The sequence below is a fragment of the Prionailurus bengalensis genome, chromosome B2 (genome assembly GCF_016509475.1).
Source record: "Prionailurus bengalensis isolate Pbe53 chromosome B2, Fcat_Pben_1.1_paternal_pri, whole genome shotgun sequence".
NCBI classification, from domain to species: domain Eukaryota; kingdom Metazoa; phylum Chordata; class Mammalia; order Carnivora; family Felidae; genus Prionailurus; species Prionailurus bengalensis.
Window position 1 is genome coordinate 37,729,703 of NC_057349.1, and position 17,672 is coordinate 37,747,374.

At 48.4% G+C, this 17,672-nt stretch overlaps 1 protein-coding gene across 6 annotated transcripts in view; it reads left to right on the forward strand.

Annotated features, from left to right (window-relative positions):
• The first annotated feature begins 2,841 nt into the window (after positions 1–2,841).
• DAAM2 (dishevelled associated activator of morphogenesis 2) overlaps positions 2,842–17,672 on the forward strand; it is a 119,533-nt gene continuing 104,702 nt past the window's right edge. For 2 of the 6 annotated variants that reach the window (XM_043591313.1, XM_043591319.1), the window contains exon 1: positions 2,842–2,933. The gene's annotated coding sequence lies outside the window, so the exon portion shown is untranslated. Of the gene's footprint in view, positions 2,934–3,492; positions 3,657–17,672 lie in introns of those variants that run through there. The other 4 variants (XM_043591315.1, XM_043591316.1, XM_043591312.1 and 1 more) reach the window with 3 other exon arrangements.

Genomic DNA, 17,672 nt, shown 5'->3' on the forward strand with positions numbered 1-17,672 from the left:
TAGAGACAATGGTTGACTTTCCCCAAGAGCTTGTGGTGGAATTCGCGAGAGAAGATGAACTCAAAGGACAGTCCATGACTCTCAGGAGGACAGCCACTGACAGATTCCCTGGGAGCATCAACATGTAGGTGAAGGAAGAACCGAGAAGAGAAACCACACAAGGAGGTTGTAGTGACGGGAAGATGTCCCTGAGAAAGGGGAGCTTCAAGAAAGGGGTGGTGTAAGCATTTTAAAGGATATGAGAATGAAGAGAGACAAGACCGATTCATACAAAAGGTCACTGACCTTAGAAAGAGCAATTGCAGGGATTCAGGACAGGATGTCAGAGGGTAGCTGGAAGGTCATGCGGATCCCGGGAGACAGAAGACTGGACTTAATTCCCAATTGGACTGCGGCACATTCCGGTTCCAGAATTTATTTGCAAACTGCTTCATCTTGGTTGAAGTAACTAGAATTCACATCCGTTTAGTAGGAATAAAGATTCTTCACTGGATTTTTTTTTTGTTGTGTTATTAAAAATGTTGCAGAAAATCCACAGAATTGGAGTCAGAGGAACTAGGGTAGCATTCAAGGTAACTTACTTGCTGACTGTGTGATCTTGGGCAGGATATTTACCAAATCTGGCTTCTCTTATATACAGAAAAGGGAAGTTATAGTGATAGCTCCCAAAATTGTGAGGTTCAGAGGAGATATATGCGAATAGGCTTTGAAAACTATAAAGAATTATGCCAACACGAAGTATCACATTAAAAATAATCATGATACCTATAATTTAATGCTCAGGAATTGTCCCAACATTATATCATATCTTGGTGAATTGATTGGGAGTGTGTCGAGTAAGGTTATATTTGGCTGTAAACAACAGAAGACTCAAACAATCATCTAAACACATAGAAATTTATTTTTCTCACCTAAAAAGAAGTCAGGGGAACTCCTACCTTCCTGCTCCATCCTCCTCAAGTGAGTGACTTCTGTTCTCAAGGTTATAGGATGGCTGCTGTCTCTCCAGGCATCATATCCATTTTCCAAAAGAGCAAAAGTGGCAGAAAGAGGAATAGGGAGTGCCAAGGGGTTGAGGGGGCATGCCATCCTGAATCTGACCTTCTCTTAAAGAGTTTTCATGGAAGCTGACCCTTGTCTTCTGCATGCCAGCCTCACTGGCCAGAACCGGGTTTCTTAGCTATCCCTAGCACCAGGGAGCCCGGAGCAGTGAATATCGTAGACTTCAGTTTCCTGAGTTCCTTAGTGTAGACCCCTTAGAGAAGGGGTCCGTCACTGGCTTTTGGAAGCCGATTTTTAATGTCTACTACAGAGCAGGATTCATCCTGCCAGTGGAGCCTTGATGGGAGGAAGGGGATGGAGGGAGGTGGCAGTGAGCTATTATGCTCAGGAGGGCAAACTGACAGTGACCAAACAGCAGGGCTGTGGGCCCTCTGTGGCTTGGACCAAAACATTTTGGCTGTCCCCCACCAAGAGGCCCAGGCCCAAGACTTGGCTCCTTCTGGCAATCAGCCCTAACCAGCTCCTGCCAAAGGGGTAAACACATTCCAACTCCTTGAATCCCTGCTGCACGGTAACTGTGGTTAAGACACCTCCCCCCCCACCTCTACCCCATCTGGGCTAATGGAAAGTTCACTAAAGTTGTGTTTTTTTAGTGATGCTTTGCGGTTATCCGTGCTCCTTTCCGTTTAAGGGGAGTTGGATACCTACACATTTATGTTATCGAACTGCATGAGCAATTACGTTTATTCTCCAATCCTCGGGAATCACGAAGGATAAAGCATTAGACCTCTTTTTCTCCACTCTTGAAAGATGGCCCTTAAGCCAAGCCATTTCCCTAAGCCCCTTTAGCTAGGTGGAGGGACAGACGATTGCTGGTTCCGGGTCTTAAACGCTTAGAAAACTGCATGGGTCATCATCTGGTGTGGGCACCATCAGCCTGCACACTCCTGGGATTGTGGGGGGTGTCAGAGGTGGAATGCTCACCCTGTGGATGGTGCCAATCATGGAAGAGACCGTTGCTCTTGACTGAGGCAATTTCCAGTCCCAGTCACAGAGGTGGATCACAATCACATTGAAGAAAAAAAAAAATTAAAAGCAATTTTTTAAAAGCATGAATAAGAGCTATTGTAAACGGCTCAAACTCTCTATATAAGCAGTAAAGTAAGATGAATTGACTGGCACTGAGTTGGAAAAGCTATACAGAGGCAGGGAGTGTGGAACGTAATTTAATAAAAATAAACTTTTTTTTTTTTTTTTTATACGTACACACTCCCAAAGAAGAAATGGAAAAGTTGTTAGGGTGTGGACCAGGGCTTCTAATTAGCTGTTCTGGTCTGCCTGATTTATCTCTATCCCGGCCCTAGCACCTTCCTGGGACTCCTTCTCCCACGGGAGCACACTTTGGAGAACAGAGGCATCCCCCAGCACCTGACCCCGCGGCCGGCTCAGACCAGGTCTTCCAGCCCCTTCCCCAGGGGAGGAGCGGGCAGAAACCCCCCCGCTGCCCAGGTCGCCACTCTGGCCTCCTTGACCCTTACTTGTTTCCCAAACAGAGGGAGCCCTGGGAAGGCTTCTTGCCAAAGTTGGAAACAGCTACCCTCATTGTCTGCCTCGCCCTGCCGGCCGCGCTCGCCCTGCCTCCCTCCCCTCCTCTCTGTCTGAAAGTGTGAAAATTACAAATCCCAAGGAACTGCAATCAGAACTCTACCTAGGGAACGTTCAGAGTATCCTTGCCATAAATATCCCGCTCCAAGACGCCTGACGTCAGAGCGGGGCGGGCGGGGGCGCGGGCCGGCCGGGCGGGGAGCCGCGCCGCCCGCTCTCGGAGCCCGGGGGCGCCCAGAGGAGCCGGGGCGAGCGGCGGCCGGCGGCGGCGGCGGCGGCGGCTTCGGGGCTGCGGGGAGCGGCGGCCGCGCCATGGGGTCCTCGGAGTAAGTGCGCGGCCCTGCCTCTGCTCCGCTTCGCTCCGGGCCGGGCGGGGCGGCGGGGCGCTTTCTGCCGGCACCTCCTCGCTTCTCCCCCCCTTGCTTTCTCTGCACCGCCGAGAGGGGACTGCAAAGGCGGCCCCTCCGCGGGCTGCCTGTTGTGTTTCTGCAAAGTGTTTGCGGGAGCCAGCGGCCCTCGAGGGGGCTCCCGGGGCCTGTGTGCGTGTCTGTGTGTGTACGGGGCGTGATTTGCGTGTGTGTCTGTCTGTCGGTCTTGGCACATCTGGACGCAGGAAGTGTCTTTGGAAAACTTTTTTTTTTTTTTTAAAGAAATGCTTTTTTTGTGTGTGGCTTTGAAATCGGATTCCTTGTTGTCACAAGTGGACCAACGAACGTTAGCCGGTACCCCCCAAACTGACAACTTCGTGGTGGTGGCTCTTCCCGGGGCTCAGCCTTGTGCCTTTATTCGGGTGATTTAACTCTTCCCAAGCCCCAGCTCCCACTTGCAAACTTGGCCTCTGGCCAGCAGGCAGGGCAGGGGGAGCGGGAGGTTCTTGCTCTCAGCCGCAGTGGGGAACCTTGGGCGAGAGAAGGAGCATCCCAGAAAGGGGGTCCTGACTCCAGGGACCTCGGCACCTGTGGCGGCCGCCCAGCCTCCTGCTGTGGCCCTGACATCAGGCAATGAGACTTTGACTTAATCGAGGAAGGCAGGATCCGGTCTGGAGGCAGGTAATTAATTGTAAGGAGGATGAGGAGGAGGCGGCGGTGGGGCCAGGACACTGCGGTTCTGGGTCGGGTCCTGCCCCGGGAGAGGGATGGATGCGTCTGTCACATGTGCCCAAGGTGAGGGACGCGCCTGGTTCTCGGGGAGGGAGCGCCGCGGTGCCCCAAACAAGATGCAAGCTCCTAACATAAAGAGACATGTCTGAACCGTGGGGTGGAGGAAGGGGGGTGGTGGGGGAGAGGGAGAGAGATTTTTATCAAAATTGAACACAGATTGCTGAGGTCTGGGCTTGATTTAACTCTTCTCTCTCTGCCTTGGCTACTTTTCCACAACTCTGTGGTGGATTTGCAAAGTTCCTGGGAAGGTAGGAAGGCAGATTACGCCTCTCCAGGGAACACTCCCTGGAGGACTTTCCTTGAAGTCTACAGGGCAAAGAAAGCAACTTCCCATCTTTGGAAAGTTTAGTTTAGTGCTTCTCCCTCTTCCGGGTTTGGTGTCAGTTTCTTGGATTTCTCTGAAAAGTGGGCTACTGGAGGGGATGGATTTTCCCTAGGAAGTAGAGGGAGATTGTGCTCTCAGATAGGAGGCTGGGGTGCAGGCCGTGTGGGTCCACCAGCCCTGAATGGCCCACTGCACATCGCTGGATGTCAGTGTTGGGTCCAAGAACCAGTGACCACAACGAGAGACTTTTCAGCTCTGCCCTAGCCTGGTCTCTGGTTTTATATTTTGCAACAGAGCCAGCCTACAATGTTTGGGTGGGAGGAAGGTTGCTGGACCCTCCCTGTGTCCTAGGAAAAAAAATGAGAGAATGTACAGGACAGGGAGGAAATCTAGATGTAAAAACGGACCCACAGGAAGTTCGAGATTTGGGGTGGATTTTAGAAATTACACAAATTGACCCTTAGGGAAGCAGACAGCAGTGTCGGAAATAGACTCGTTTTCGCTTCAGGAGTTATGTCTTTGCTTTCAATGTGATGAAGAAGAAGGAAACCATCCCAAGGGCCGTGTAAACAAAAGTGCACGTAAACGGTAGCTGGGTACCGAGGCATGCACGTGCAGGCTCATGTTTATTCGTTTGTCACTGTGCAGGGATGGTCCTGGCCTCTGCCGTGACAGCACACACAGCCCATTTCTCCTCTGTGCTGGGAGCTGCATCCGACTCCCGGTGGTTCTTCCTTTACAAAAAACAACTAGGCTATTATGGTCTTGCTGCCGGCTAGTTGCATGCTCACTCCTGAGTTTTCAGAACTGTTCCTCCACATCCTGGGATGCTGAGTGAATACTCGTGCCCCCATCAGGACAAGAAGAGGAGAGAAACTTGTCCTGGGCGTTAGAACTCTGAAAAAAGTCAGGAGTTCAGGAAGCGGGAGGCGGAGAGGGCAGGACCAGTAGGGAGGCCTGTGAATGTGTTTTCTTTTGGTGAGTGTGGGGGAGGTGGAAAGCCTACTGCTTTCTGTGGGAACATGTTCTCTCCCGGGTCTGCTTTCCCAACCCCCCGCCCCCGGAGTTTTTGAAACTAAACAGGTTAGACTCTGCCCCTTCCTGAAGAGCCTGGGATCCAGGGGTAAAGGCAAGGGCATGCCTACCTGCAGGTGGCTGGGAGGCAGCAAAATCATTAATGAGGCACAGGCTTCTTTGATTTTAGTGGAGCCAGTGGAAGTACCAATTTTAAACATCGCCACTCATTCCCAATATTTGCAAATAGAAGGCTGAAGACCCAGGGGCAGGGGGGACCCAGAGGAGACAGACTCTCAGAAATACTCTCGTCCCATCAGAAGACTCCTTCAGGCCAGTCGAGGGCTTTCAACTCTTTCATCGCGTGGGGTTTTTCTGGAGCGTTGGTGGGATTCTAACCTTTCTGGGATTGCTGTGGGAGACATTTCAACAACTTCAGACCCAGGTCGAATTCCCAGGCCACTGATCTCCCTGCTTCTTCTGTCAGCTCCAGCTTCTGGCCTGCTCTTGGGTCATCTCTGAGATGAGAATATTTAGAGAGGATGCATTCTCAGGCTCCCCTGAAGGTCCGAAGGGCAAACACACCTGGCAGGAAGAACAACTTGGGCTTTGATAGCAGAGGAGGTCTCCACAGCCAGAGCCTCTGTGTTTGGGGATCCTGTGTCCTTTGGCGCTGGACTTGAGGTATACCCTGGCAAGATGGAAACAGTGCAGACCTCAGAGAAAATTGCCCTGGGAGAGAATTAGGAACCTGGCATATAAGTTACTTTTTCCTTCTGCGTTTTAGCTTCCTCATCTGTAAAAGGAGGATAATTACCCCACAAGGTTATTACAAAAATGATATTTATGGAAAAGAACTAAGAACAGAGCTAGTGATGTTGTAGATCCTTGATAAAGGGGATAGCATAATTTTATCTCTTCATTTTTCAGCCATCGGGAGTCTAGGTTTTGGGGAAAGGACCTTTCCCCAGCTCTGGCCACCTGTTTTCCATTATTGAGGGCCAGTGGGTGGCAGTCCTAGGGCCCAGGTTACCCGTATTTCTGCCCTCTAGAGAAGGTGACCAGTAGAGTGAGCCTGCGTGAGCATGTGGGAGAAGGTAGCAGGCATCCTGAGTATCTGATCTGGAAACCACTTCTGTGGTGGAGATCTCTCAGGAGGGAGAAGGTTGTATGTGTGTGGCGGGGGCGGGGCAGGAAGCTCGAGAACCAGGTGAGTCTTGTAGAACCAGCCTGAGGTCGGAGGTTGATTAAGCAGCCAACTCCGATGGGTTGTAAAGTATGGACGTTCAGCTATCCGTAAGCATCTCCGGGGCATATGGGGTGGGGCGGCTGCCCCCGGTTGATACACTGTCTTGGGGAGTTGGCTAGTCCATCGGACAGTACTGGAGAGGGCAGCTGCAGGTTCTCATGGCCCATCGCAGAGCTTCTAAGTTATCCTTCAAGTTGACATTTAAGATGTTGAAGATCACATTTGTTTCTGTTTTGTTCAAGCTCTCTCTTTAACTGTGGCCTGGGATGACTTTTCAGAGGCTCAGCCAGTGGCCAACTTCTCTTGAGATGGCCCAGATCGGGGGATCAGTGAATTCCTCGCTCCTGGCAGTATCTGTTTCTCCAGCTCCCTTCTCACATTTTTTGGTTTGTTTGTTTTTTGTTTCATTATGAGGTTATAAAACTGCACTGTCAAGATGCTGTGCAGAGGGGGATTGCTTTTTCTTTGGATTTGTATGTGTCGTTATGCTAGTAATGTGCAAGGTTTATCAGACTATGGGTGTTAACAGGTGTCGTGGGGTTCTTTCTTGGTCTCCTGTACACAGAAAAAAAAGAGCAAAGGGAAAAAAAAAACCTAGAAAAAATAAACTTTAGGCAGTTTTCTATCTCTGAGTCCTGGCCAGAGGGGAGCTGAGTTATTTGTAGGATGCCTTGCCATGCAGTGGAAGGAGCTTCTGAATCAAGTAGACCCAGGTTTGAGTTCTGGAATCCCCAGGTTCCAAGAAATGCATTGTTTCTGATCCTTTTTCATCTGTCAAATGAAAACAATGACTCTTTTTACTTCCCAGGGTTGTACTGAAAATGAAATATATATGGGAAAGATCTAGCAAAGTGCTCGGAGCTTAGCAAAATGTTAGTGCCTTCTCCCTCTCTGGTTCTAAGCTTAAGAAAGTGCATGGCTTTGGACATTTGTCCATGAGTCAAAGCAAATAAGCTACTTATTCAGGGCTTAACATCAGTGCTCAAAGGTCAGCTATCTCAGCCTGGAGATGGAGACCTTTAATACAAAAGTGAGGCGGCACAGATCAGTGTTCCCCATGTCAAACAAATAGCCCCATGTGATCCTCTCCTGGAAGAAAGGAAAGGCCACCAGCTCACTGACCCATGAACCCGGGCTATTAGCGAACCCTCCATACAGATTGTTTTAGAAATCCCAAACGCTGTCTTGGTTCAAAGAATCAAAGTCAAAACTGGGGAGAGAAGTCATTGAGGCAGTACCTACCATTAAAACGGAATAATAATGACACGGTAACAATAGTACCTTACATTTATGTAACGGCCTACAGTTTGAAAGGCATGTGGCCTCATTTCATCCTTAGAATAATCCTATGAGATTGGCCTGCACCCTGTTTTACAGCTCAGAATCTGAGAGCTTAAAGGACTTCCCCTCTTTCACACCGTAAGTGAGTGGAAGAAACGGGAAGGCAATAGCTGCCCAAGCAGTTCTGTTGCATCCCTGGCTGCACCTTAGAATCACCTGGGAAGCTTGTAAACATGTCAAAACCTGGGCCCACCCCATGGCAATTAAATTAGAATCTCTGGGGAGTGGGGCCCAGGCATTGACAGTTTTGTAAGCTCCCCAAGTGATCTGAAGTGTGAGTGAGAGAGCCTAAGGTCTAAGGAAAGAGTGAAGGGTCCCAAGGTTAATATTCAGGGTAGCAGGCATGGGTAAACCACCCCCCTCCACACACACACACACACACACACACACACACACACACACACACACAGAGCCAACTCTTTGCTTAGATTACACTTCATGAGGGCAGGCACTTGTGTGGTGTTCCCTGTATCCCCCTAACCTGGGGTCGTGCTGGGTACAAGGTAGACACTCAGTAATTGTTGGCTAATTGAATGAAAGAATGAACAAACTACTGTAGATTAGGAGCCAGGAGTTTCAACAGCCAAATCCAGACTGCTGGCCTTGTTTTATAAGTAAAGTTTTATTGGAATGCAGCCATGACATTTGTTTATGTATTCTCTCTGGCTGCTGTCATGCTAAAAGGGCAAGAGTTGAATGTTGTGAAAGAGACTGTATGGCTCAAAAATATTTACTGTCTGGCCCTTTAACAGAAGAAGTTTGATGGCTCCTGCTCTGAATCTCAGACATGAACAGAGAGTATATCTTAGGGAGGGACATGACGGCATGGTGGTCCAGAATGTGGGTTCTAGAATCAGACAAACCTGTGCTTGCATCCTGGTGCGCCCCCTTACCTGTTTTAAGACCTTGCATATTATTTACCTCTCTGAGTCTGTTTTCTCACCTGAAAAAGGGGGATGATAATAAATAATACGGCCCTCGCAGGATGGTTGAGAGGATCGTCAGCCCCTGGCCTCGTGGAAGCACTCAACAAATGTTAGCTCTCGCTGTAATGGTTGTAGTTTCTGGCAATTAACCAAGTGAAAGGAAACGAACTAGATTAAAGTCAAAATCCAAAGCCAGGATTACAGGCAGAGTAAGGGATGTGGTAGGCAAAGATAATGAGCTGGGGTGATGAAGAAAAACTGGTTTCGGAGGTAACAGGTGTCCTTTTAAAAAAATTTTTTTTTTCAACGTTTATTTATTTTTGGGACAGAGAGAGACAGAGCATGAACGGGGGAGGGGCAGAGAGAGAGGGAGACACTGAATCGGAAACAGGCTCCAGGCTCTGAGCCATCAGCCCAGAGCCCGACACGGGGCTCGAACTCACGGACCGTGAGATCATGACCTGGCTGAAGTCGGACGCTCAACCGACTGCGCCACCCAGGCGCCCCAACGGGTGTCCTTTTAAGATGGCACAGGTCAGGCCAGGCCCCCCGGGTGTGTTAGTGCGATGCTCCTGAATGTCTGGCTGCTGTGTCGACCAGCAAGTCCCATCATTCCTCCAGGGGATAATTTTGGTTTTATTGCACTTAACCTGGTCACAAGCATATCCTACCTCTGTATCCTTGTTCATAGTTCTGTCTACCTGAAAGGACCTTCCTCAGTCCTTGTCTTCCTGGTCCACTTGTCCTGCCAGGCTTGCTCAGGTGTCTGCTTCCCCCTGTAATGCCCTTTGCAAGGCTTTCCCCGCCTGCCCCAATCACTCCTTCTTCCTCACTCCCACAAACATGGCACACAGCTCTGTCATAACATTTAACACATTGCATTAGCAGGCAAGGAAGAACTGAGTCTCCTTCATGCCTTCTACATGTTTGGAGCTCATAAAAGTCAAATTGCCTTGTTGAATCCACACCTGGTAGCCCAACAATGTCAATTACACCCTTGGTTCAACTCCGTGATTTCTGAATTAACTCTTGAGGAAAGAGTAGGGCTTTGCCCAGGTACTAATGGGATTGCAAGAACAAATCCCCATAGTCAACCATATAGAACCACCCAGTTTATAGACTATGTGGACCCTTTGTGGACCATCTCTGTACTCTCTGTTGGTTCTTGCCCTCTGGAACACCTCTCCTGAGGAGTAGCCAGGGACAGGGAAAGATGAGAGAAACATAAAACCAAGCCTTTGGCTTCTTGTCGGCAGATGTGGTGAAAAGTTGGGTTTTGGCTTCTCTGGGCTTTCCATGTATATGTGCCAAGATAATTGGGAGTTGGCTTGCTATGGTCAGCATCGCCATTTGACTACAGAACATGTTGCATAATTTTTATAGATTTTAGTGGCAGATTTATTTTGATGGCAGATGCATATTGTGTGTGGAAGAATATTAAGATAAAGTTCTCTTCTAATGATTAAGGGGAGGGCGCAGAAAAATCTCGGCCTTTTGATCAACCCCTAGTGGACAACTAGGAGCTGCCCTGATGGAGGTGAGGGGGGAGAGAAAATGAAATAATACTTTTATATGGGACCCCACTATGCACATGACACGATGCTGATACTTTAAAAAGCATATTCTTTGATTTTTCCAAATTATGAATAATTTTTACTTAAACAAGTGAATGGGCATCATCTAGAAATACAAAAAGACAAGTGGAAAGTGAATACCCCCTCTCCACACCCTCGCAATTAATGTCAATAGCCTAGGATTATATTTGTCTTTTCCCTTGTTCATACAAATACCTGCAGGTGTGTATTCAGGCATAGCGGCTGTTGTTTGAATGTTTTTCATGAAACTGAGTCTAGCTGCACATTACTCTGCAGCATACTTTTCTTCCCCTTGAGCATCTATCAAGGTTATCCCTGCAATGCATCAAACTTCTTTTTATTTTGTCTGATTTCTTTAGGCCAAGACACCCACGGCTCTATATATTTGAGATCATGCCATTCTTGTGGGGTTATTTATTTTAACATCAGTCAGTTATTAAACATGGTTTCATCCTGATGATCACCAGTTTGGGTCCTTGCGTCTGACATATCAAGCATCCATCACCCAGGAAAGCTGCATTCTGGCACTCAGGCTGAGTGATTGATGTACCTAGCCCTGGCGACCATCTGGGATATGAGTGCACGTTTTGTGTGGGCCTCGTTTGTCCCCTGGGAAAGCTATTGGGCATCAGGCCCTGTGGCCAACCCCCCACCTTCTCATCAGTTTAGCCTTCCCTGCTTGGTTCTCCTCCATCACTGCCCATGCAGGAAGGCAGTAGAAAATGTCAAAGACCGATCCATTAGATGGGAGAACCGTCCCGATGGAACAAATCAGGCAGTGTAATTTAATGGTCAGGCGTGAAGACTCTACACTCAGATCACCTGGGGCCAAATCTCTGAGTAGCGGGCATATACTGTGCCACCCTGACCCTCGCTCTGGCCTGACCCCAGTGGCGGGTGGCGCTGGCAGTGGTCAGCCCACTGAAGAGAGTTGCCCTGCCTATCATCACTCCTGCCCACACTCCTCTCTTGGGTCACCTGCATCCAATGATTGATGGGCGTGATGAAGGCCTGGCCCCTCTAGACCAATGTGGGAAGATTCTGAAGGGCATCCCAGCTTCAGGGCTCCACATGGGGTTGACTGAGGCTGCGTGGTGAGATGATGACCTCAAGAGCCCTTCCAGAGAACCCCCTGCCTGCTCCAGAAATATTGACTACTTCATATGAACTTGTTTTGGAGCAGCCCATTCTTTTTTCTTTTTTCTTTTCTCTTTTTTGTATTTTTGTATTTTGCATTTTTTAATGTAAATCCAAGTTAGTTAACATCTAGCGTAATAATGATTTAAGGAATAGAATTTAGTGATTCATCCCCTACATATAACACCCAGTGCTCAACCCAACAAGCATCCTCCTTAATGCCCTTCACCCATTTAGCCCACCCCCCACCCAACACTCCTCCAGTAACCCTCACTTTGTTCTCTGTATTTAAGGGTCTCTTATGGTTTGCCTCCCTCTCTGTTTTTATATTATTTTTGCTTCCCTTCCCTTATGATCATCTGTTTTGTATCTTAAATTCCACATTGGAGCAGTCCATTACTTTCTAGTCCATTATTTCTAGAATATGACACAGTGCATTCTTTTCTTGTGCTCTATTCTGTGTGTTTTCTAGGTGAGACCCAACTAGGTTTCCTTACAAATAAGGTGGTGTCCTAACTGAATAGACTGAGCAAATGTTTTAATTTTTACTGCCAAATTTTCATTTGCCCCCGCCTCCCCATGCTGGGCTGATGGGTGTAGGTGTATCTGTGTAGAAGCTCAGATGTAGGTGTATCTGTGTAGAAGCTCAGGATGGCTTTGTTGCCATCCTGTCTGGAGACGGGGGGCACTGGACAAGTTGACCTTTGGGAATTCCTTTGCATCTTGCCAGTGTTTCTATAATACTGAGGGGCGCAGTCTCAAGAACCCTGCTGGTCCACTGGGAGGCTGCCTTCCTGCCCCCATATCACATAGGTATTCACGTCATGCCGGCATGGGTCTCTGCCAGATCTGATTTGCCCTTAGGGAGTGTTTGTTTCTTTCTGCTTTGTCCTAAGCATGGGGGCAACCTTTGGTGCTGTGTTGAATATTCAGCCTTTCGGGTCACAGATACTGATGGCCTGCCCGCGTGCCAAAGCAAAGCTTGCCTGTGTGATGGATGCACCGTGTGCCCGACTCAGGGACCTAGACTCACAGCTCAATGTCTGACCACATTCCTGGAGGGCAGTGTCAACCCTCCCTCACTTCCTCCCAGACACCGCGTTCCCCAGCCTCAAGGTCCCAGGACCAGGTGGCAAGGGAAGGGAGTAAACTCCATGTCAGCAGGAAGATGGGTCAGTATTCCCACACCGCCAAAGGTGGCTTGAAGCAAACTCAGAGTTTCTGTGGACTTGGGGCAGTAGTAGGGCCAGGCCATTTTAACCCTTTTCTTTTTAATCTCTGTCAACATATTTATCAGTCTGTTACCTGTCATGTGGCACTGGGCTAGGAGCTGCCCAGAGTTAGGAACTGCCTTTTCTAGACACACAGATGATGATTCCCCATCACTGCGGCCCTGAATGGGTCATGTTATTGATGTCTGTGCCTGTCTAAGTGAAAGCTGGGGCTACCAGAGCCGATAGACCGGATTTATGGGCACAGCCCCTGGGTTCAGATTCAGGTTCCAGTTCTCGCTAGCTGTGACGTCGTGCGTGAGTTACTTTACCTCTCTGGGCCTCAGTTTCCTCATCTGTAAAATAGGTTGTGATAAAGATAAAGTTCATGCATGATTTGGTAAAAAAAAAAAAAAAAAAAAAAAAAGAAGCCATGACACCAGGGCTGACACATAGGGAACACTAAGAAATGTTAGCGATGATGATGATGGAGGACAGCCACCAAGTCTCATTAGCCCTGTTCACCCAGCACCCTGCACGGTGCCCGGCACAGAGCTGTAGGGTTGGGGGGAGCAACACTTTACTTATATTATTAAGTAAAATATCTGACTGGCTTTGCTCAGTGTGCTACTTAGTCTGATCTACTCTGTACCACAAAAAGAAATACATTTTGCATTTTAAAGTTTTTATAACTTTTTGTTGATGTTCAACATGACTGAAAAATGCAGTTTATAAGTATGTAGCCCAATGGATTTTCACCCACTAAGCATACCTGTGTAGTAAGTATCCAGATCAAGAAACAGGATATTCTTTTTTTTTTTAATTTTTAGTGTTTATTTATTTTTGAGAGAGACAGAGAGAGAGCATGAGAGGCAGAGGGGCAGAGAGAGAGAGAGACACACACACAGAATCCGAAGCAGGATCCAGGCTCTGAGCTGTCAGCACAGAGCCCGACATGGGGCTCGAACTCACGGAGTGGAAGATCATGACCTGAGCCGAAGTCAGCGGCTTAACCAACTGAGCCACCCAGATGCCCCAAGAAACAGAATATTCTAAAGCCCCTGCCTCCCAACTGTCTCTGGGCTAAGAAGCCCCCATGCCTCCTTCTGGCTACTCCCCTTCCATAATCCTGACTTCCAACGCAGTTGATTAGTTTTGCCTGTTCTTCTTTTTTTTAATGTTTATTTTTGAGAAAGACAGAGAGTATGAGCAGGGGAGGGGCAGAGAGAGAGGGAGACACAGAATCCGAAGCAGGCTGCAGTCTCTGAGCTGTTAGCACAGAACCCGACGTGGGGGTCGAACCCACAAACCATGAGATCATGACCTGAGCTGAAGTCAGATGCTCAACCGACTGAGCCTCCCAGGCGCCCCTTGTTTTGCCTATTCTTGAACGTCCTATAAATGCAATCATATGGTGTGTACTCATTGGGGTCTGGCTCTTTTTGCTCAGCGCAGTGTTGTTGTGTAGACCACTCATTGTCACTGTCGTGTAGCATTCCATTATGTGACCGTCACACACTTGATGCATCCGCCCTTCTGTTGATGGGCATATGGCTGGTTGCCAAGATTGAGGCGGTTAGCGGACAGTGTCACTGTGAGCATTTGTGCACTTGTCCTTGGGTCAACCCATGGGTGCATTCCCGTTGGTACGTCCGGGGAGTGGAGATGCTGGATCCCAGGGAACGTGTGTGGTCAGCTTCAGGAGGTACCGTCAGTTTTACGAAGTGGTTGTGCCATGTTTTCCATGTTCTGTAAAGAGGAAGAAGCAGTTCCAGCTTGGTAAGGCCGGGGCCTGAGGCCCAGTCATTTACTGGGCTTCCTGAGGTGTTCATGTTATCCGTGCCCTTTATGTCCGAGAGCTCACGTGTTCCAGAAAGCCTGCTGCAGGCAGGTGCGTCCTGTATATGAGGCACTGTGCTGGGTTTTTTCACTCATTCTACTTCCTGCAATAATCCCATGAGATGAGATGAGTGCTGTTACTCTCTCTTATAGATGAGGAAACTGAGGCTCGGAGGGGTGGAGTGGCTTGTCTAAGATCACACAGGAAGAAATTTTCAGAGCCAGGATATAAGACAGATGTCCTTGGACTTAAGGTTCCTACGTTTTGGGATCTGATGGTGAATAGTTTGGGCTTCAGTGTGAACACTGGACAGAGACATGGGCACCGATGCGGGGCGTGGCACCCTTGAGCCTGGGCCGGTTGCAGGGTGGTGGCTGTGAGGAGACACTCTGTAACAAAGGAGCAGAAAGAAGCCAGCTCAATGACCTTGAGAAGCCAAATTGTTTTCCTGCCCAGGGGCTGTTGGAAAAGGTCATAAATTTCCTGGAAGGCAAGGACGACCATGTAATTTACTGTCTAAACCAGGGCCTGTTCAAGAGTGAAAGGGTCACTGGAGGGGACACTGGGGAGGCAGGCATCCGTTGGCGCTGTCTGGGTAAGTGTCCCGGGTCAACTGGGACATAGGCTCACCCTCTGGGAACCTGAGTGGGCATTGCTCTCCTGATCAGTGGGGCCTACAGGTTCTCTTTAACTCTTTCAGAACACTGTGTGTCTGGAGATTGCCCCCATGCGATGTGCTTCTAGTCTCCTCTGTTGATGCTAAAACAGCGCCTGGCTTTCTTCCCTTCTGCATACCATTCCTTGCTCAGACTAGGCTCTGACAAGGTGAATTTTTTCACAGATCTAGTTACCGCTGAGATGCATGTGGTAACAGACTAGAAACTCCCAGAAGGCTAAGGCTGTGCTTTAGTCACTGTGGTATTTGTGGCACCTAGCTGGGTGACGGGCACAGAGTTAGCACCCAGGGAATACTTATATCATTACTCCATGTGCTCATTCATTCTTTCATTCATTCACAGTTCATGGAACATCTTTTAAAAAAAATCTTTGTTTATTTTGAGAGTGGGGAGGGGCAGAGGGAGAGAGAGAGAGACAGAGAGAGAGAGAGAGAGAGAGAGAGAATCCCAAGGCTCAGCATGGAGCCTGATGTGGGGCGGGATCTCACGACTGTGAGATCATGACCTGAGCCGAAATCCAGAGTCTGATGCTTAACCGACGGAGCCATCCAGGTGCCCTCTTCCCTCTTTTTTTTTGATCTGACCCCTAGTCCACTGGTCCAGGAAGAGAAGTTAGTTGTGTGTACGGATGTGCATACAGGCAAAGAAGAAAAATAAAAGATACCAACTTAATGAGTAGCAAAAGATGTTGTGTTGTGGGGAGTCTAGGTTTGAGTGTCTAATCTATTCTGATAGCATCCACTAATTAGCAGAACTTCCTTAGAGAAGGGATTTAGCAATTTGGCCTTTCTGAGCCTGGGGTTTTCATCATGTGTGAAATGAAAATGCCAGTAATACCTGTGGCATAGGAGTGAAGGGGGTCTGTGGCATAGGGGATACGACAAGTACAAAGCGCCTGGTGACTCATAGTTATCAGTGGTGGCGGTGGCTCAACAATCATCTGAGAAGCGCTGGTGTAAGTCACCGCGTGCTGAGGGGGTGCTGTGAGCAAGGTTCGCTCCCCACCCCCCCGCCGCCGCCGGGGCCTCCGTCTTTTCAAGTGAGGCAGACGGTGCGTGTATGGCAAGCCCATGTGACCTGGAGCTCTCGTTAATAAACAAGGATGGGATCAGCAAATTCTTCAGGGCCTTGGGGATTTGATGTGGGTGTCAGAGATAAGGACGCAAAGGGTAATTAATTTCTCATGAAGTGCACAGCTGCATTTTCACCAAGAACAACAGCGAGAAGCGCTGACTCGCTTATGTACGTCTAGCCAGGAGTGGCTTTGGTGTAGCCTGGTGGCTCCTAGTGTAGATTCTGGGGTCAAATTGCTAGCGTCCAAATTTAAATTCCACCACTTCCAGAACTATATCCTCCCTGAGACTCAGCTTCCTCAAAACTGAGTAAAACGGGGACAGTCATAGTATTTACCCCAAAGAAGGACAAAATTAGTACTCGTAAGGTACTTAGAATAGTTCCTGGAACACGGTGTGTACTCTGTCCCTCTTTATTATTGCTGTTTGCCAGATAATTTGCTTTCCATGGGAATACTAGGCACAGTGTGGTACCAATGCAGTCACAGAGGAGGCGGGATTGTTTTGAGGTGGGGGATGTCAGGGAAGGCTTCATGGAGAAGAAGCATCCCAAGGTATTTTCTAGAGTTCTGTGCTCTGAGCGAGAGGGCTTATTTCCATGTTTACTCTGGTCTTCCGGCTTGGAAAAGATTTAGTGTGGAAGAAACGCTTTCCCTTAAGAAACATAATCAAATGCCTCCTGAAACTTTGAAGTTGAATAAGATACAGTCCCTGCCCTCCTGCATTTCCAAACTACTTCATCTGTCCTTGTGCCAGGGACAGGAGGTATTAAGAGGAGTCCTCAACGTACTAACAGTGTTGTCAAGGAAAGATCCAGAAGCGAAGAGTACTATTCCATGACATCAATGCTATGAGAGGGAGGTGTTCAAAGTGGATTAACTCAGATTCCATTTAAGAGTGTTTGGGAATGTCAGGAAGTTGTGAAATCTCCTTCCAGGCCTCTGTTATTAGAGGAGTGATTTGATCTGTTGGGATGGTAAGTACATGGTACTTCCTGCAGCAGAAAGATGGACCGATGGTTCCTCTGGTTCCTTCAGTTCATTTGTGGTGTCCACCTAGTGTGCCTCTTACGGGCGAAGGGCACCGTGAAAGCATGCTAAACTTTTCCTGGACAACGTTGACAAGGTCTAAAAAGATGTGTTCTCCAACTTGCCCAGGGATTACTGGAGTTCTGCTTCATGTGCTTTATCTCTGAAGTTAGGGCTCATTTGAAAAATCCCGGCCTCAAAGCCAGTATGCAAAAGGCAGTCTTCCCTCTGCCTACATCCACAGCTCCTCCTGCCTCTCCCGAGATTTCCAATGAGGAAGTGATGAACTTCAACTTGTTCAAACTTTTATAAATTAAAAGAAAATTTTCTTTGGTTTTTCAAAGCATGCAAGTGTAGTTCTAACAGTACAGTGATGCTATAGAATAATGAGCATAGGAAAAGATGTTCAACCTTGCTGGGAATCAAAGGCCTACCATATATTGAAATCACAGGGAGACATCATTTCACACTTACCAGATCCCCCCCTCC